Genomic DNA, 19187 nt, shown 5'->3' on the forward strand with positions numbered 1-19187 from the left:
AGGACTACCTGAATTTGTGAGTAGTGGCACACATTACAATGTGTGTATGAATCTAAGGTATTTGCCCCAATGTGCATCAGTTTACACTTTTTGTCAACTAAGTGGCATGTTAAGTTAGTGAAGAGAAGGACCAGGGGAGACACGATAGCAGTCTCCCAATATTTCAGGGGCTTAGATACTGTTAATCTGTATCTAAGTATAGTTGTTAAGCAACAGAATAACAGAGTTGGAAGGGACCCTGTAGGTCATCCAGTCCAACCTCCCACCCAAGCAGGAGACCCTACACCATTTCTGAGAGATGGCAACCCAATCTCTTCTTGAAAGCCTCCAGTGAAGAGAGGAGGGGGCCAAGCTGTTCTCCAAAGCACCTGAAGGCCAGACAAGGAATCATGGATGGAAACTGAACAAGGAGAGATTCAACCTGGAAATAAGGAGGAATTTTCTGACAGTGAGAACCATCAACCCGTGGAACAGAAGTTGCCTTCAGAAGTTGTGGGAGCTTCATCCCTGGAGGCTTTCAAGAAGAGACTGGACTGCCCTCTGTCAGAAACGGTGTAGGGTCTCCTGCTTGGGCAGGGGGTTGGACTAGATGACCTACAAGGTCCCTTCCAACCAGAGGTAGGATTCAGCCACTTCTAACAGGTTCTGGAGAACCAGTACTGGAAATGTTGAGTAGTTCAGAGAACTGGCCAATCCCGCCGCTGACTGGCCCCGCCAACCCCATCTCTTCTCTGCCTCCCATCGAGTCCCAGCTGATCGGGTGGGTCTCCTTTGGTTGCCCTGCCCAGGAGAACGGAGCTGGAAAGCAGGTTAGTGGGCTGGGGAGGGAAGGGGGATTTTGCAGTATATCCTTCCCCTGCCACGCCCACCAAGCCATGCCCACCAAGCCACACCCACCAGCCACATCATGCCTACAAGTCATGCCCACCAAGCCATGTCACGCCCACCAAGCCACACCCACAGAACTGGTAATACAAAAGTCTGAATCCCACCACTGCTTCCAGCTCTGTTATTCTCTATTCTTATCTGTACCCACGTTAGCCCCACGGAGAGAAACATAGGTGTAAGTGGAAACAATAAGAAATTAAATAAACACTCATTTTTAATCACCCTTACACGTAAGTTAGCTGATGACCCGACCACTAACCGCCTCCCTATGTTGGCTTTCACACAAATGCTACTCCAATAACTAATCAATAAGTTGCAATCAGTTGTTTTTAGCTAAATTAATCTAAACTGTGGAGTATTACCACATTGTAGAGATTTTTTTTTTAATAAACATTGCCATTTCTTGCTATAAATAACTCCCGGAATGATTAACTTATTAATCTCAAAGCTCTTTTTCTAAAATCATTTTGACAGGGAAATTTACATGCTATTCATTCTCCAGTTATCTCTTGAATCGTTTTCAGGGACTCTTGCCAGAAACTCGACCTAGCACTGCAATTAAGCCTGCCAATTCCATTGTTAAGTGAGACATTTGTTAAGAGGGTCTCCTACACCGTTTCTGACAAATGGCAGTCCAATCTCTTCTTAAAAGTCTCAAGTGTTGAAGCTCCCACAACTTCCAAAGGCAATTTCTCTTCCATGGGTTGATTGTTCTCACTGTCAGAAAATTTCTCCTTATTTCTAGATTGAATCTCTCCTGGATCACTTTGATCGGGACAAAGTCACTCAACCAGCTTTTACTCCTAGTGTAAATTGGGACTAGAACCCACCAGAGCATCTATCTCCTCGTGAAAAACGAGAAATGAAATATACAAGTCAAGAAACCACAATAAAGGACCCGACGCGGTGAAGCAAATTGCTTCCAGGTTGACGAAGGAACACAATAAAACCTGCACATTCTTCTGGTTATTTACGCAGCCGACACGTGGGATATATTTGGAGGGAGGCCTGGATTGTGTGAAGATAAGGACGCTTTTAAAATTGGAGGAAGAAAATCAATAACTTATGTTACACTGATGACACTATTGATAGCTGAGAAGTGTAGATAAGGAGCAGAGAGAAAATTGTGGCTAAAATTCAATAGAAAGGGAGAGCGAATGAATGGAACCGGTCAACGCAACTGGTCTTCGAACGGACAGTGAAGGTCCTGAAATGGTGGAGAGCTTCCATCTTTTAAAACTAGCCACAGTGCAAGAGACAGTTTGGTACAGTGGTTAAGGAATCAGGCTTGAAACTGGGAGACCATGAGTTCTGGTTCTGCTGGATGACATTGGGCCAGTCGCCAGGAGAAGGTGAATTCTAGTCTTGTTTTAGGCATGAAAATCTGGTAGGTGACTCTAAGTCAATCACCTGGAAACTAGGAGTTCTAGTTGGGGCTTAGGTATGAAAGCCAGCTGAATTACTTTGGGACAATCACCAGGTGATGGTGAGTTCTAGTCCTTAATCATGAAAGCTGGCTGGTCCACTTTGAGCCAGTCACCAGGAGATGGTGAATTCTAGTCTTGTTTTAGGCATGAAAATCTGGTAGGTGACTCTAAGTCAATCACCTGGAAACTGGGAGTTCTAGTTGGGGCTTAGGTATGAAAGCCAGCTGAATTACTTTGGGACAATCACCAGGTGATGGTGAGCTCTAGTCCTTAATCATGAAAGCTGGCTGGTCCACTTTGAGCCAGTCGCCAGGAGATGGTGAATTCTAGTCTTGCTTTAGGCATGAAAATCTGGTAGGTGACTCTAGGTGGAGACTGGGAGTTCTAGTTCCAGCTTAGGTATGAAGACCACCTGAGTCACTTTTTGCCAATCACCTGGAGATGGTGAATTCTAGTCCTGTCTTAGAGATGAAGACCAGCTAGGTGACTTTGGGCCACTCATCGGGAGATTCTGAGTTCTAGCCCCAACTTATTTACAAAGCCAGCTGGGGGATCTTAGGCCAGCCGTTTTCTCTCCGCCCTCAGAAGGGGGCAATGGCAAACCACTTCTGAAAAAAACCTTGCCAAGAAAACTGCAGGGATTTCTCAAAGCAGCCTTCAAGAATGGGATGTGATTAAATGAAAAAGGGAAAACAGAAATCAACAGGGTAGGAACCTGCAGCCAAGAAATATTTTGCAAATTAGCAATTTTATTATTAAACAAAGGTGCAGCTTTTTGGAAATGCTCTGATGGGGAATAAGGTGGAAAGAAAGAGAAGAAGACCAAACTCTTTTTCTACCTCTTCCTTCCTTTCCTCCTCCTCCCCGTTCCTCCTTTCTTCTTCTTCCTCTTCCTCCTCTTCCTCTTTCTCTTCCTTTTCCTGTTGTTGTTGTTGTTGTTGTTCTTCTTCTTCTTCTTCTTCTTCTTCTTCTTCTTCTTCTTCTTCTTCTTCTTCTTCTTCTTCTTCTCTCCTCCTCCTCCTCCTCCTCTCCTCCTCCTCCTCCCTCCTCCTCCCTCCTCTCTTCTTCTTTTCTTCTTCTTCTTCTTCTTCTTCTTCTTCTTCTTCTTCTTCTTCTTCTTCTTCTTCTTCTCCTCCTCCTCCTCCTCTCTCTCCTTTTCTTTTCTTTCTTTCTTTCTTTCTTTCTTTCTTTCTTTCTTCCTTCCTTCCTTCCTTCCTTCCTTCCTTCCTTCCTTCCTTCCTTCCTTCCTTCCCTCCCTCCTCCTCCCTCCCTCCCTCTTTCTTTCTTCCTTCCTTCCTTCCTTCCTTCCCTCCCTCCCTCCTCTTCCTTCCTTCCTTCCTTCCTTCCTTCCTTCCTTCCTTCCTTCCTTCCTTCCTCCCTCCTCCCTCCTCCTCCCTCCCTCCTCCCTCTCTCCTTCTTTCTTTCTTTCTTCCTTCCTTCCTTCCTTCCTTCCTTCCTCCCTCCCTCCCTCCCTCCTCTCCTTCCTTCCTTCCTTCCTTCCTTCCTTCCTTCCTTCCTTCCTCCCTCCCTCCCTCCCTCCCTCCCTCTTTCTTCTTTCTTTCTTTCTTTCTTTTCTTTCTTTCTTTCTTTCTTTCTTTCTTTCTTTCTCTTTGTTTCTTCCTTTCTTTCATTAGAACTCTTTCATGTCTTTTCTTTCTTTCTTTCTTTTTCTATTTCTTTTTTCTCTTTTTCCTGCTCTTCCTGTCTTTACAGAGGCAGAAAAATCAATTCCGACTCTATTATTCTGTTCTTCAATGTTTCTCATCCTTGGCAAATTTAAGATGGGTGGACTTCAACTCCCAGAATCTCCCAGCCAACAGGAAGTCCACACACAGTACCTGAAAGTAGCCACGGTTGAGAAAAGTCCCTAGCTATGGAAGCAACTCAAAACTTGTTGAAATATTCAAAAAAAATTTGCGGGGGGAGGGGGTGCTCTCAGCTTCCTCTGCTCAAACATTTTAAGGCATAAATAATCTTACCCGGGTACCCCAAAATCCCCGTCCCAGGTAGAATTACTCCAGACCAGAGGTGGGCTGCTGCTGGATCACACCAGTTCTAGCAAACTGGTTCGGGGAACTGGCAAATCCCACCTCTGGCTGGCCCCACCCCTGCCTGTTTTCTGGACTGTTTGGGGGGCCTTTTTCAGGCTGTCTTTCAGGCCTTTTACAAGCCATTTTGGGGGCCACTTTCAGGCTGTTTGGGCCCCCAAAATGACTGAAAACAGCCTGAAAAAATGGTCTGAAAATGCCCTCCAAACAGCCTGAAATATGGCCTGAAAACAGGCCAAAAAAACAGGCGGGGCGGGGCCAGGCAGTGGCGGGATTAGCCCCAACCAGCAGAATCCTACCTCTGCCTTTGAGGTGATTGGCCGGGAGGCGGGGATGCGTGCGATGAGTGACGTCACCCACCCAGTCACATGACCAACCGGCCATGCCTACCCAGCCAGAGAACCGGTGGTTAAAAAATTTGCAGCCCCCCCACAAATGCTCCAGACCATCTCTCCATGTTCTTGTTTGAAGATGCATTAGGTGTCTGTGGAGCTTCTCCGTCCTCCATCCTCGTGGTCGTCCCAAAGGTGCTTTTTTCTTCTTCTTCAAGTGGCAACTGGACTTTCTAGTTTTTCTTTAAGACGTTTCACTTCTCATCCAAGAAGCTTCTTCAGCTCTGATTGGACAGTGGGGAAGGGAAGGATTTATATTCCTTGTAGACAGCTGGTCACCAAACTTGATTGCAGGAAATACGACTTCAGCAACAGAGTGGTCAATGTTTGGAATCCTCTACCTGACTCTGTGGTTACTTCCCCAAACCCCAAAAACTTTAACCTTAGACTGTCTACTATTGACCTCACCCCTTTCCTAAGAGCTCTGGAGGGGGTGTGCATAAGTGCACCAACGTGCCTAACCGTCCCTGTCCTATTGTTTCTTTTACATATTTTTATATGTATCCATTTCATGTATTCATAACTATGTTTATACTTATACCTGTTATCTTATAATCACTTGACAAATAAAAATAAATAAAGAAATAGAAATTTGCATCCTTTTTAGAGAGTCATTGAGGCCACATTGTCTGTGAACTCAGGGTCACCTGAGTGGTGCAAGAGCCTGCGCCCATCTTCAACCGTGAAGAGACACAGTGCAGAAAACATCCTGCAGTCAAGAAGGCTCCACACCCATTTGCACCACTAAGATAACCCCACGGACAGATAAACTCCAAGTGGCCTCAAGGATTCTCTAAATAAGGATGCAAATGACCAGCTGTCTGCAAGAAACACAAATCCTTCCGTCACCCAGCCAGAGCTGAAGAAGCTTCTCGGATGAGATGTGAAATGTCTTCAAAGTTAAAAACCAGAAAGTCCAGTTGCCCCTCGAAAAAAGCACCCGTGGGACCATTTGAAGATGTAGATACATCACATTTGCAGGCTTCTGAGAGCAGGGATGTCCGCCTGTTATATGCTCCTGGGTACTTTTCTGTACAATTAGAGGGAAAATTGCCTGACCGATAACCAGCCAAGACCCAGTGAAGATTTTTAATTTCGTTTATTGTAATAAGTGGGCAGAGAAGCCATTCCAAGGCTCGGTTCTCTCCAAAGTTCATCATCTCAAATCAACATCTTTATACACTCCCTGCATCGGGCACCCATTCCTCCTTGTTCCCCACTGGCTGAGATACTACGAGGTTACGCTCTCTCGCATCCCCTTCTACATATTTCCTGCTACCCTCCCCAAACATACTAAACCATTCATTGTGCATACAATAAACAAACGGGTAACACATGCAAGGCGTGTCAGATAATATTCAATAAGTTATTGAGCATGCTCTGTTCCCTTGTTTTTGACATTCGGGTTATTTTACGGATTTGTAGAGCCATCGGTTCTTGTCTGTTGCTTGATCAGTTTTAGTTGTCCTGTGTTTTTTTTTTCTGTTAATTTTAGTTTTGTATTCTCTGTTTTTCAATTCATTCTTTCTTTTTTTTTTAACCTTTAAGCAGGGGGTCAGCTGCTACCGGTTCACACCGGTTTGGCCGAACCGGAGGCTAATTTTACCGGTAGTTCTGATGACTGGCTGGCCCTTCCCTCCCCTGCCCTGCCCCTCCCAGGTGCCCTCACACAGCCTGTTTTGAATGCAGGTAAATGCAGGGCGTGCCTGCTCAGGGAGGACCAAAAACAGGCCTCCTCGAGGCTCCAGAAGGCCAGAAATGGGCCTGTTTCCAGCTTCCAGAGGGCCTCCAGAGCCCAGGGAGGCCATTTTCGCCCTACTAGAGGCTGGAGGAAAGCCTTCGGAGCCCGGGGAGGGTGAAAATAGTCCCCTCCCCCATGGTGCAGGAGGCCGAATAGGCCACGCCCACCATGGCTGTGCCCACCCAGCAATTGGACAGAGAACTGGTTGCTCAAATTTTTGAAACCTATCCCTGCCTTTAAGTTAGCTACGTCCTCTTGCAGCTACTTTCTCTTGCAATTAATTCCTTCTTACAATTCTCAATGTTGAAGAACTTTCATTTACTCCTCTCATGCAGAAGGATCAAAAAAGTCAAGATGGCGGCCATCGCTATGCTATCAAGCCACACACACACACACCCCAGCTCTCAAAGGCACACCTGTCCGAGCTTTGGTGAGTCCCCAGCTTGTAATATCTTCCCCACCTCTTTTGGGTCTCCACAAACCCCCCACCCACAATTGTCTGGGGTTGAGCTTCCCTTGGAGGGTGGCATGCATTTTATTCCGTTATCCCACCGGCCCCCTCCAATCTCTTCCCCCTCGCCCCCCCTTCCCCGCCTTCCCTTCCGACGTCCTCGTCACCCATTTCCAGATGAACGAGTCTCGCCTGGCGACGAAATGAGAATTTGACAAAGCGCTGCCATCGGTGGCTGCCACGCCAAGGGTGGCCTGAAAGCGCCAGCTTTTCCATAAAATAGAGAAAGGTCTTTTGCCCTCCCCCCACCGTCGCACACAAGAAGGGAGGGCCAAGGGTGGGTGGGAATTGATTGGCTTCCAGCATCCCCGACAAAATAAAACCCTTCCAGCAATTAGAGGCAGATAATGAGTTGAAATTAAACAGTCTGTCTTGGTTTCGAACAAGAAGGTGAAAGAAAGAAAAGAACAGAACGGAGAGCATCGTATTCAGAAGAGTGTTAACTATTCAGGGTCTCTCTCTACCTGGGATATTAAAAAAGGCATTTATTGCATTGGCTGATGAACCTGCTACCTTTTGTTGGGGCGGGTGGGGGGTGGTGGAAGCAACTGTGTCCAGAAGACCAGAAAGGATAAGAAATAGGCAGCCAAATGAATGGAAGACCCGAGATAAGAAAAACAAAAGGAAGGCTAAATTAAAATCTAGTGTGCAGATTCGCTCTCCGGCTCCAGCGCCCGGCACCTCCCTGCCTGGATGAGCACAATGCCTTTTGTTCCTTCAACTTCTCACCTCTTGCCTCCCGCATTCAGCAGGTGCCCAGGATTTATTCCAGCAATAAAAGGGAAGGTTTGTAGCTCAGGGTTGAAATGAACGGTCCTGGGTGCTCTCTGAGGTTGGTGGCTTTCTCGCAGAGTTTCATGTCCCAAACTAGGGGACATCATCAGTGCTAGAAGGGAGGGGGGATTTGTGAGGAGGAAGAGGAGGAGGAGGAAGAGGAGGGAAAGAGGAGGAGGACTGTGGGGTCCTTGGTGCTCTCCGAGCTTGGTGGTTTTCTTGTAGACCTTTCATGACCCAACTAGAGAACATCATCAGTGCTAGAAGGGAGTGGGGTTTGCAAGGAGGAAGAGGAGGAGGAGGAAGAGGAAGAGGAGGGAAAGAGGAGGAGGACTGTGGGGTCCTGGGTGCTCTCTGAGGTTGGTGGCTTTCTCGCAGAGGTTTCACGTCCCAAACTAGGGGACATCATCAGTGCTAGAAGGGAGGGGGGATTTGTGAGGAGGAAGAGGAGGAGGAGGAAGAGGAAGAGGAGGGAAAGAGGAGGAGGACTGTGGGGTCCTTGGTGCCCTCTGAGCTTGGTGGTTTTCTTGTAGACCTTTCATGACCCAACTAGAGAACATCATCAGTGCTAGAAGAGAGTGGGGTTTGCAAGGAGGAAGAGGAGGAGGAGGAAGAGGAAGAGGAGAGGAAAGAGGAGGAGGACTGTGGGTCCGGGTGCTCTCTGAGGTTGGTACAGAGGTTTCACGTCCCAAACTAGGGGGCATCATCAGTGCTAGAAGGAGGGGGTTGTGAGGAGGAAGAGGAGGAGGGAGGAAGAGGAAGAGGAGGGAAAGAGGAGGAGGAAGGATGGATTGTGGGGTCCTTGGTGCCCTCTGAGCTGGGTGGTTTTCTTGTAGACCTTTCATGACCCAACTAGAGAACATCATCAGTGCTAGAAGGGAGTGGGGTTTGCAAGGAGGAAGAGGAGGAGGAGGAATTGTGGGGTATTATGCATGCATTCATCTATAATCATTTAGCCTGTTTCCTTCCTGATTTTTATTCTTCTGTTTTCACACAAGCAGTTCTCAAGTCCTTCCATCCTTGGGCGAGGATTGATCCTGCTTTTCCGTTTTCCGTGACATCCCCAATTCTCCGTTCCTTACTCGACATACCACCACCAGCGAGCCCAACGTTTCGATCGCCAAGCAGGTCAGTTGAGTGAGTTTTCCCCCCTTTTCATGACTCTTTTTTTGGACACAGCTGTTAAGTGAATCGCTGCAAGCGGTAAGCTAGTCACACAGTTGTTAAGTGAGGTCCCCATTGACTTTCTTGTCAGAAGGTCGTAAAAGGGCCTCCTCTTCCTCCTCCTCCTCCTCCTCCCAACCCTCCCCCCCCCACTTCTAGCACTGGTGATGCTACTACCTGTTGGGTCATGAAACGTCTGCAGGAAAACCACCAAACTCAGAAAGCACCAGACCAGGGGTGGGATTCACCTTTTTTAAACCACCGGTTCTGTGGGCATGGCTGGGGGTGTGGCTAGATGGGCGTGGCCAGGTGGTCAGGCAACTGGGTGGGGTCAAAAGTCTTTTATTCCTTTTTTTCTCCTTTTTTCCTTTCACAGGAGCTCCTGCCCCACCCATGCCCCGTTTTTTTGGCCTACTGGGCCTCAGGGAAGCCTCTCGGGTGCTAAAGAAAGACGGATTTTGAAGCTTTCCAAAGTCAGTACAGCAACCCGGGAGGAATCAGCCGTGCCCTGCAGTTTAGATTAGCTAGAAATCAAGAAGTCCGACGATCTCCTGCTTTCTAGCTAATCTAAACCGTGCAGCCCAGCTGATCGGCGCCCAGCTGATTGTTGGAAATATCCTTCTGTCGAACCGGTAACATTTTTTTTACGACCGGTTTGCCCAAACCAGTAGCATTTTTTTTTTTTACTACCAGTTCAGGTGAACCAGGCCAAACTGGCAGCATTTCACTTCTGCACCAGACCCTCCTCCCCCTTCCCCTCCTCTCCCTCCCCCTCTTCCTCTTCCTTCTCCTCTCCACCAACCCCTTTCTTTTCTAGCACTGATGACGCCTCCTAGTTTGGGTTATGAAACTTCTGCAAGAAAACAACCAAGCTCAGAGAGCAGAAAGGACCCATAGTTGTCATTCTCCTCCTCCTCCACCTCCTCCTCCTCCTCCTCCTCCTCCTCCTCTGTTTCCTCCTTCTCCTCCTCTTCCTCCCACTCCCCCTCTTCCTTCTCTCCTGCCCTCTGCAAACCCTTTCAGCACTGATGATGTTACCTAGTTGGGTCATGAAATGTCTGCAAGAAAAGCACCAAGCTCAGAGAGCACCAAAGACCCCACAGTTGTCCTCCTCCTCCTCCTCCTTCTCCTCCTCCTCCTCCTCCTCCTCCTCCTCCACCTCTTCCTCCTCCTCCTCCTCCTCCCAAACACCTTCCCTTCTAGCACTGATGACATTATCTAGTTAGGTCATGAAACAACTGCAGGAAAGCAACCAAGCTCAGAGAGCACCAGACCCCACAGCCCTCCGCCTCCTCCTCCTCCTCCTCCTCCTCCCAAACCCCACAACCCCCCTAACACTGACGATCTTTCCAAGTGGGGTCATGAAACGCCTGCATGAAAATGCACCAAGCCCAGAGAGAACCGAGAAACCCTACACAGTTCATCCCTCAGCTACAAAATATTTTCTTCTAGTGATCATAAGTCAAAGGTGGGTTGTGGGAACCTTTTTCCACCCCAGGAGAACATACAGAGACAGAGCTCAGTTGCAGGAACAAATTGAAGAAAAAAAGAAAAATATCAAAGAAATAAGCATGCCCTGAGCTTTTCAGTTATTATTGTTTTAAATAGATTGCTTCCCGGTTGCTATGGTTAAAACTCCCCAAGAGGGTTTAAACAGTATAAAAACAATAACACAAATAGGAATGTATGAAAAGGAGCCCCTTGGGGAATGTTAGATGGCTCAGAAAAGCTGAGTTTAAAACATGCCAGGGCTGTGGGTAGGAGCTCTATTTGCAAGATAGGAAACACCAGGCATCCCATCATCCTGGGCCTTTGATTCCTGTACTCAGGCCACGGGGTTGTCTTTGTCTCAAGTCAAATGTTTGCTTTCTTATTTTCCATCCAAGTCTTCACTCTGTCAAGATTATCTTGAATTTTATGGACCTCCTCTAAGGCTCTGCTGGTCAACCAAGGGATCTTGAAGATGGGTGGACTTCCAACTCCCTGAGTTTTCCTCAACTCCTTCAGGACAGCCGGTCACTTGCATCCTTTTGGAGAGATACTGAGGCCACCTGGAGGTTGAGGGTCACCTGAGTAGTGCATGTGAGTATGGAGCCTTCTTGGAACTGCTGTTGTAGACTGGAGATAGTTGATGCTGTTTTCTTCCCCTCTGTTGATGGAGGGCTGTTCAATTTGGACACAGATGGCCTCTTGGACCCCTCTTTCAAACCAGAGGTCCTCTCTGTCCAAAATGTGGACTTTGCTATCTTCAAAAGAGTGGCTGGAATGGTCACCCTTCTGAAGTTGTAGATGCTCCAGACCTGGAGATTATTCTGTTATTAATTCCCCCTGCTGGCTGGGGAATTAACAGATAACAGATAATCAGAGTTGGAAGGGACCTTATAGATCACCTAGTCCAACCCCCTGCCCAAGCGGGAGACCCTACACCATTTCTGACTGATGGGAGTCCAGTCTCTTCTTGATAGCCTCCAATGATGAAGCTCCCACAACTTCTGAAGGCAACTTCTGTTCCATGGATTGATGGTTTTCACTGTCAAAAAGTTTCTCCTTATTTCTAGGACTTGAATCCCTCCTTGTTCAGTTTCCATCCATTGTTCCTTGTTTGACTTTTGGGTGCTTTGGAAAGCAGCTTGACCCCTTCCTCCTCCTCTCTGGGGCAGCCCCTCAAATATTGGAGCCCTGTTCTCCTGTCTCCCCTGGTCCTTCTCTTCCCTAGACTAGCCAAGCCCTGTTCCTGCAATCGTTCGTTGTATATTTTAGTCTCCAGTCCCCTCATCCTCCTGGTTGCTCTTCTCTGCACTTTTTCTAGAGTCTCAACATCGTTTTTTATACTGTGGTGAGCAAAACTGGATGCAGTACTCTGGGTGTGGCCTTACTAAGGCTTTATACAGTGGTATTAGTACTTCCCTTGATCTCAGTTGTATCCCTCTGTTCATGCAATTTAGGATTGCATTGGCTTTTTTGGCTGCTGCTGCACACAGCTGGCTCCTATTTAGCTGGTTGTCCACTAAGACTCCAAGATCCCTTTTACAGTTCCTGCTATTGAGCCTGGTTTCTCCCAGTCTGTATGTGTAGCTTTGGTTTTTCTTGCCTAAGTGTAGGACTTTACTTTTCTCTACATTGAATTTCATCCATCCATCTTCAAGGTGCCAAGATTGACAAACACTGCTGCAGTTTCTGGATATTGTGCTTGAGACAGAAAAGAAATGAAACTTTGACTTTGGGATTGACTGATTTGCAATTTTATTTGGGTTATAAAAATGGCTAGTGTTTTTATAAAGCATGCAAAGTAAAAATATTGAGGCTGTAACATTATGGTGCTCCTTTTACAATGGCTGAAAAATATCAGAACAAAGCTTTTCTTTGCATTTCATCCTACCTATTTCTCTCTCCCCCTTTCCCCACGATTTTCATTTGTATTTGATGTTCTAATAAGCTTAATGAAATTATAACAAAGAAGAGAAGCATTAGCTGGCCCAGCTGATTTAATAAGCTTTCCTCTACATTTTTACACCAAATAATTAATAAATCTCTTGAAGAATGAGGGGTTGAGGGCTAATTCTTCTGGCAGCCCTGTTGATGTCTGTCTGTTATGATGAGGACCAATAATTTTAGCACTGAAGAGAAGAATTCCCCTGATCAAACAGGTGAAGATTTAATGAACCTCAATTATTATAAGAGGAGATTAAACTTGGCTGATTGGCCTTCTTAACAAATTTAAGCTTCATTTAAGCTGTAGAATTATTGATTTTTGGTCTGTTGTTCTGGTGGTTGTCCTTCCACTCCTTTTTATACCTAGGGACGTGATCTTTGCCCTCATCCAAATATCGAGTGCAGTTTTCTAGAATTCTTTCTCAAACGTTTTTATAAATCTTTTCTCAAAGGTTTGGAGTCCTAGTGGACAACTGTTTAAATATGAGCCAGCAGTGTGTTGCAGCTACCAAAAAGGCCAACACAATTCTAGGCTGCATAAACAGAGGCACGGGATCAAGATCACGTGAAGTATTAATACCACCTTATAAGGCCTTGGTATAAGGCCACACTTGAAACAAAGCATCCAGGTTTGGTCACCACACTATAAAAATATGTTGAGACTCTGGAAAGAGTGCAGAGAAGAGCAACAAAGAGGATTAGGGGACTGGAGGCTAAAACCTACGAAGAAAGGTTGCAGGAACTGGGCCTGGCTGGTCTAGTGAGCAGACTAGGAGTGACATGTTTTCAGTCTTCCAATATTTGAGGGGCTGCCACAAAGAAGAGGCAGTCAACCTATTTTCCAAAGCACCTGAAGACCAGACAAGGAATAACAGATGGAAACTCATCAAGGAGAGAAGCAACCTAGAACTAAGGAGAAAGTTCCTCACAACTAGAACAATTAACCTGTGGAACAACTTGCCTCCAGAAGTTGTCGGTACTTCATCACTGAGGTTCTCAAGAAGAGATTGGATAACCATAATTGTCTGAAATGGTGTAGTGCAGGGGTTTTCAAACATGACTTGTGGACTTCAACCAGCAGAATTCCTCCTCCAGTCATGTTAGCTTGGGAATTCCGGAAGCTGAAGTCCTTCTCCACATCAACCCTCCCGCCATATGCACCCCCTTGCCACCGCCAAACAACAGATAAGAACTACAATGCCAATCCGGCCCTCAAAGAAATCCAGTTTGACACCCCTAATTTGGACCCAGAAGTAGACTGGAAACCAGTGCAGCTTCTTAGGAATGTAAGTCACCTAACAGTTGGTTGGAAAATATATAAAGCAGGATAGACATTTTAATACGGTCTCTTTACGGGAATGCTAAAATTGTAATTGGGTGTGGTTCCTCAAATGGCCATAAGATGGAGCCAGAAACCTGGGTTGTTCTGTTCTGTTGTTGCTGAGAGTGTTGCCGTTCCTCCATTTTTCCTATTGACTGTTGCTGATCATTGATGTGAGTCTATTTACTGAGCTGTTTTTGATACTGGACTTTGTTATTGGATTATCCCTGGACTGAAAACTGACTGCTTTAACAGTGAATGACTTGGACGGTTTGTTGAACTTTGCTTAAACATTTATTGGAAATAAAAACCTACATTTTACCATACAGTATATCTGTGTGCTGGTTGTGTGTTATTCTTCACCACTCTTCACCACTCTCACTCTCCTAACGGGGAATTACCTCAACACAGCTCACAGAGCAGCAGTGTTGTACAGGCCACCAGAGGGGCCTCCAGAACTGCCCATCAAACTGCATTCTGCACCAGCTGTAGCTTCCAAATGGTCTTCAAGGGCAGCCCCATGTAGTCTAAACCAGAGATGACCAGGGCATGAATGACTGAGCGCAGAGCCTCACGATCCAGATACGGGCGCAACTGAAATTTAACCCCAAGTTGTACAAAGGCTGTGAACTGAACTGAATTTTTAATTGGCCAAGTGTGATTGGACACACAAGGAATTTGTCTCCAGTACATAAAAGAAAAGATACATTTGTCAAGAAACATAAGGTACAATACTTAATAATAGTCATAGGGTATAATAAGCAATCAAATCAGATAGATAGATAGATAGAAAGAAAGAAAGAAAGAAAGAAAGAAAGAAAGAAAGAAAGAAAGAAAGAAAGAAAGAAAGAAAGAAAGAAAGAAATAGAATTCTTTATTGGCCAAGTGTGATTGGACACACATGGAATTTCTCTTGGTGCAAATACTTATTTTTATTTATTTGATTTGATTTGTCAATTGCTAACAAGATAACAGGTATAAGTATGTACATAGTTATGAATACATGAAATGGATATGAATAAGAAAACTAAAAAGAAACAATAGGACAGGGACGGTAGGCACGTTGATGCGCTTATGCGCGCCCCCTACAGACCTCTTAGGAAAGGGGTGAGGTCAATAGTAGACAGTCTAAGGTTAAAGTTTTTGGGGTTTGGGGAAGAAACTACAGAGTCGGGTAGAGTATTCCAGACATTGACCACTCTGTGGCTGAAGTCATATTTCCTGCAATTGAATTTGGTGCGGTTTACCTTGAGTTTGCATCTATTGTGTGCTCTTGTGTTGTTATGGTTGAAGCTGAAGTATTCATTGACAGGTAGGACATTGCAATGGATGATTTTATATACTATACTTAGATCGGACTGAAGGCGGCGTAATTCAATGGTTTTCTAGGTCTAGAATTTCAAGTCCGGTGGCATAAGGTATTCTGCAATGAGTAGAGGAGTGGAGAACTCTTCTTGTGAAATATTTCTGGACTTTCTCAACTGAGTTAATATCAGATACGTAATGTGGGTTCCAGACTGATGAGCTGTATTCAAGTATTGGTCTAGCAAATGTTTTCTATGCTCTAGTTAGTAGTGTGATATTACCAGAGAAAAAGCTACGTAAGATTAGGTTACCAACTCTTAATTCCTTTTTGGCTATGTAGGTACAGTGGGCTCTAGCACTTAGATCATTAGAGATGAGTATTCTAAGGTCCTTTACAGAGCTTGGATCATCAACAAGGTCTTGACTATTCAGCCTGTATTTTATTTTCTGATATATTTTTTTTGCCAATATGTAGGAAAGAGCATTTATTTGTTGAGATTTGAAGTTGCCATTTGTTTGACCATTCTGATACACAGTCAAGAACTTTTTGAAGAGTAGCAGTATTGTCTGTGGTATTGAACAGCTTTACATCATCAGCGAAGAGAACGCAGTTGCTCTTGATATGATCACAGAGGTCATTTATGTAGAGTATGAAAAGAGTTGGTCCTACTCTCACTGTACATAAAAGAAAAGGTACATTGGTCAAGAAACATAAGGTACAACACTTAATAATAGTCATGTGGCACAATAAGCAATCAAATCAGATAGATAGAAAGAAAGAAAGAAAGAAAGAAAGAAAGAAAGAAAGAAAGAAAGAAAGAAAGAAAGAAAGAATAGAATTCTTTTATTGGCCAAGTGTGATTGGACACACAAGGAATTTGTCTTGGTGTAAATACTCTCAGTATACATAAAGAAAAGATACCTTCATTAAGAATCAAGAATCATAACGTTCAACACAGTCATAGGGTACAATAAGCAATCAAATCATACTAGGAAACAGTCAATATAAATCGTAAGGATATACAAGCAACACAGTTATAGTCCTATAGTCATAAGTGGGAGGGGATGGGTGATAGGAATGGTGAAAAGATTAATAGTAGTGCAGATCTAGCCATGATGGCCAAAAGTTTCAACTGGATCACGAGGACTGGATTACCACCCAGGATTCAGAGCAGAAAATGTCTCCTTAAAAGATCTGCTGCAATTTTCCTTTTTATGGGGCAGGCACTAGGGAAAAAAAAGTGTTTTTATTTGTTCTCGCATCTATTTTAACCCACCTGGCCCCTGCAGCTTTGCCAAATCCATTTGTTTATGTTTCTGAGCCGGGAAGATATTTTTAACAGAGAGTGCGTCTCTCTCTCTCTCTTTCTCTCTCTTTATTGCATCTGTTCAATTTGAACAAATTTTATCCTTCAGTTGGTTGAGTTGAACCGCAGAGGCCTTGCCTCCGTCTATCGAATTATTTCTGCTTCCCTTTCTGAGTCGGTGCTCACCTCGTGCACGGAGCATCTGCTGAGCATTAGCACATGAACAGTGAGTGCTGTGAACTTCGTCGTCTGAGGTCTTTTCTGATTTTTCACAAGACCTGCAACGTTCACCCCACTGGCTCATCCCATGCATATGGCTTTATCAGAAGTCCATAATTTAGACTGTTCACTTCCAGTTTCCATAGAATTCAGTTTCAACTCCTGAACGTGTCATTTTCCCATTTTTCAAACTTTGGGAAACCTTAATTCATCTCACACCACTCTGTAAAGCCTTAGTAAGACCACACCTAGAGTACTGCATCCAGTTTTGGTCGCCATATATAAAAAAGAGGTTGAGACTCTAGAAAAAGTACAGAGAAGAGCAACCAGGATGATTAGGGGACTGGAGGCTAAAACATACAATGAACAGTTGCAGGAACTGGGCCTGGCTAGTCTAGGGAAGAGAAGGACCAGGGGAGACAGGATAGCGGTCTTCCAATATTTGAGGGGCTGCCCCAGAGAGGAGGAAGGGGGTCAAGCTATTCTCCAAGGCACCTGAAGGCCAGACAAGGAACAATGGATGGAAACTGATCAAGGAGAGATTCAACCTGGAAATAGGAAGGAATTTCCTGACAGTGAAGACAATTAATGAGTGGAACAGCTTGCCTTCAGAAGTTGTGGGAGCTTCATCACTAGAAGCTTTCAAGAAGAGACTGGACCGCCATTGGTCAAAGATGGTGTAGGGTCTCCTGCTTGGGTGTGGGAGTTGGACTAGATGACCTAGAAGGTCCCTTCCAACTCTGGTATTCTATATTCAATGGAACAGAAGTTGCCTTCAGAAGTTGTGGGAACTTCATCACTGGAGGCTTTCAAGAAGAGACTGGACTGCCATCAGTTAAAGATTATATTGGGTCTTCTGCTTGGGCAGAGGGTTGGACTAGATGACCTGCAAGGTCCCTTCCAGGTTTGTTATTCTGTTGTTATTATCATGATATCCGTCCATGGGACCACCAGCCACAAAGGCAGGATGCTTCATTTCAACAAAAAGAACAAAAAATAACTCAGGACTTCCGGTTTGAGCTTCTTTGGCAATCGACCAAAACTGCGATAGTGCACAGTTTTGATCTGTGCTCACTGCCGGAACGCCCTGAGCTGGATTCAGGGCTAAGCCACCCCGTAGAGGTGGTGAAGAGGGGGGAAGACTGCCAGCAGGGTTGAGGAGAGCCGCATCTCTCCTCCTCAGCTGGCCATTACTCCCTTTCCCGAAGGCGGTTGCAGTGGTGGTCAGAAATGGCCACCTCAAAGAAGAACTCAACCGGAAAAGAATGTGCAGGAGGAAGATAAGAAGAGAAAGTTTTGGCTGACTGGGTTAAACTGAAAAAACAACAACGTAAGGTACCCTGGAATTTGAACTATAAAAAATAACACTGTTCCCAAAGACTTTGAAGCAGCAAAGGAGAGAAGGAAGGGGAAAGATTTGCCTTTTTTTTTCTTCCCTTCCTTATACTGACAGCTAAGAGATTTAAGTAAGAAACTGACAAAAATCCACTTTGACATCAATAGGCATTTAAGCTGAAAATAAAATGTCAAAGGGATAATAAAGACTTTTGGATACTCAAAAACCTTCAAAAGCAGGAAAGGAGAGAAAAGGAAAGAATAAAAGGGCAGGATCTGGAAAAATGGAGAAGACTGCCTGGAGCTAAGAGGAACTTACAGTGAAACCTTAACAAGATTCTTAAAAGATACATTCTAACTGAAACTTTGTAACAAAATAATAGAATCACAGGAAGAGAAAGTGGAAAAAAAGAAGCATGAAGAAACAGCTTTGGATTATTTGGATTACTTGATGATTTTTGGATTTTTGGCAATTGGATTTAAATGACTAAAATCAATCGGGTGGTTGTTTAAAAGTGTTTTAAATGGCATTACTTTTAGAAGAACTAAAAATGGAACTTAAAAAACAGAAAGAAGATGCACAAGAAGGAAGGGGTTCTTTTGGCTTTGTATTTCAATTTTTAGAAATGGAGATCTTGGACTATGAGAAACAACAAGAAATGCTTGTAGAACAAGAAGGTTGGGACAAAGAAGAAGCCATCTTTAATGATCAAGTAATATTATGTGTGTGGGGGGGAAGGAAAATGGGGAAAGAGAGTGAAAAGTTTAAGATTTGAAAAAACAACCCCCCCCAAAATAGTTTGAAAAATAATTACAATATTAGGAAGCAACAGAAGAGAGGATCATAGAAGAGAGAATTAGAAATAGAGAGACAAGGGGGCAAAAAGGGGAGGGAGAAGAAGAGGGGGAAGAAGGAGAGGAAAAGAAGTTATAAAAGACAGAAACAAAATATAGAGAAACAGGGAAAATGTATAAAGATTGAAAGTATAAGCCTATTTAGAGATAATGGGTAAAAATTTAATTGAAAAGGGATTCTGCAAAGGTACATAAGATAGTATTGTTATATTAGAAATAGAAACAATTTTAGAAAATATGAAACAATGTATGATTAAAATGGTGGATAAAATACTTATTGTAATGCAGTGGAATGTTTGTTAATAAATAAATAAAATAGTGAATGAGAGAATGAAATTAGGAAAGAATGGGAACATTTTAATTATTATTTTTTTGAAAAGAAGTTTTATTGACTTTAACAACAAACAAAAACACATAAAACACAAAACATAATTTTAATTATTATTAATGATTTATAAAAATATAAGT

The sequence above is a fragment of the Pseudonaja textilis genome, chromosome 2, assembly GCF_049901715.1.
Source record: "Pseudonaja textilis isolate UNSWEBS1 chromosome 2, rPseTex1.2, whole genome shotgun sequence".
In the NCBI taxonomy this organism is placed as follows: domain Eukaryota; kingdom Metazoa; phylum Chordata; class Lepidosauria; order Squamata; family Elapidae; genus Pseudonaja; species Pseudonaja textilis.